The sequence below is a fragment of the Penaeus monodon genome, chromosome 3 (assembly GCF_015228065.2).
Source record: "Penaeus monodon isolate SGIC_2016 chromosome 3, NSTDA_Pmon_1, whole genome shotgun sequence".
NCBI lineage: Eukaryota > Metazoa > Arthropoda > Malacostraca > Decapoda > Penaeidae > Penaeus > Penaeus monodon.
The window spans coordinates 7,981,899-7,983,798 of NC_051388.1; the positions used below are offsets into that span (position 1 = coordinate 7,981,899).

Below are 1,900 nucleotides of genomic sequence, written 5' to 3' on the forward strand. Positions count from 1 at the left end.
AGAGGCTCGGGGGGAGGGAGGGAGGGAGATGGAGAGGCTAGGGGGGAGGGAGGGAGGGAGATGGAGAGGCTAGGGGGGAGGGAGGGAGGGAGATGGAGAGGCTCGGGGGGAGGGAGGGAGGGAGATGGAGAGGTTAGGAGGGAGGGAGGGAGGGAGATGGAGAGACTAGGGGGGAGGGAGGGAGGGAGATGGAGAGACTAGGGGGGAGGGAGGGAGGGAGATGGAGAGGCTAGGGGGGAGGGAGGGAGGGAGATGGAGAGGTTAGGGGGGAGGGAGGGAGATGGAGAGGCTAGGGGGGAGGGAGGGAGGGAGATGGAGAGGTTAGGAGGGAGGGAGGGAGGGAGATGGAGAGGTTAGGAGGGAGGGAGGGAGGGAGATGGAGAGGCTAGGGGGGAGGAGGGAGGGAGGGAGGAGGGAGGGAGATGGAGAGGTTAGGAGGGAGGAGGGAGGGAGGGAGGGAGGGAGATGGAGAGGTTAGGAGGGAGGGAGGGAGGAGGAGATGGAGAGGCTAGGGGGGAGGGAGGGAGGGAGATGGAGAGGCTAGGGGGGAGGGAGGGAGGGAGAGGAGAGGTTAGGAGGGAGGGAGGGAGGAGATGGAGAGGCTAGGGGGGAGGGAGGGAGGGAGATGGAGAGGTTAGGGGGGAGGGGGGGAGATGGAGAGGCTAGGGGGGGGGGAGGGAGGGAGATGGAGAGGCTAGGGGGGAGGGAGGGAGGGAGATGGAGAGGTTAGGAGGAGGGAGGGAGGGAGATGGAGGGGTTTAGGAGGGAGGGAGGGGGGGGAGATGGAGAGGTTAGGAAGGAGGGAGATGGAGAGGTTAGGGGGGAGGGAGGGAGGGAGGTCGATAGAGGTGGGGGGGGGGTGTTAGGTCACTGATATTTCTACAATTCTTGTTTCACTGTTTTCTATCTCTTTTCTTTTCTTTTCAAACAATTATCATCATCAAATCCCCTCCCCCCCCTTTTTTTAATCGCTACTTACCCTAGTCTATCATCAAATATGACTTTTTATAGCGTCAAAAACGTGTTTATAATGGAAATCCCCCGCCATTTGGGAGGGGAAGATAAATCGACAATTTGGGGTGAAATTTCGTTTTATTTTCTCGCTTTTCTTTTTGGGAGGAGGAAGTTGGGGGATAGTGGGGGGTTGGGGGTTGATAAGGGGGGTTGGAGGATTGGTGGGGGTGATGGTGGGGGTGGTGAGATGGTGGGGGATGGGGTGATGGTGGGGGGGTTGGGGGAGATGGTGATGGTGGGGGGGTTGGGGGAGATAGTGATGGTGGGGATTGATGATGGAGAAAAGGGAGATAGTGGGGGTAATGGGGGGTTGTGGGTGGGGGGAATGATTTGCCCCGGTTATCGCTCGGGGTCTGTCGATAAAAGCGCATTTTTCTTCGTAAATAATGCCTCTACCTTCTGCTGTGTTTGTAGTTCATGTTTTGTTTTTGTTCAGATAATTCTTAGCATATTCGTCATGAGTTCCCCCCTCCCCTCCCCTCCTCTCCCCCTCAGATTTGATTTTTTTTTTTTTTTTACCGTTTTCCTAATTTCCTGTTTATCTGTTTGTTATCTTTCAGTTCTTTTCTTCATTGTGTTTTTTCTCTCTCGTTTATTCTCTCTTTCTGTCTCGATTGTTCGTCTTTTTGTGTCTCTTTCGTTGTCTGTGTATTTTCTTATCTCATTCTCTCACCCTCCATATCCTATCTCTTTTCTCCTCTCTCTCTCCCCTTTTCTCTCTCTCCATCTCTCTCTCTCTCTCTCTCTCTCTCTCTCTCTCTCTCTCTCTCTCTCTCTGCATATGTCTCTCACTCACTCCATCTACCTATCTATCCATGTATGTCTATTTATCAGTCTATCTATCTACATATCTATCTGATTATCTGTCTATCTAAAATTTTTTTTT

General features: G+C 53.5%; 1 protein-coding gene across 1 annotated transcript in view; it reads left to right on the top strand.

The window, feature by feature from the left end:
- LOC119591500 overlaps positions 1-1,900 on the top strand; it is a gene marked incomplete in the record, with an annotated part of 390,964 nt that overhangs the window by 147,317 nt on the left and 241,747 nt on the right.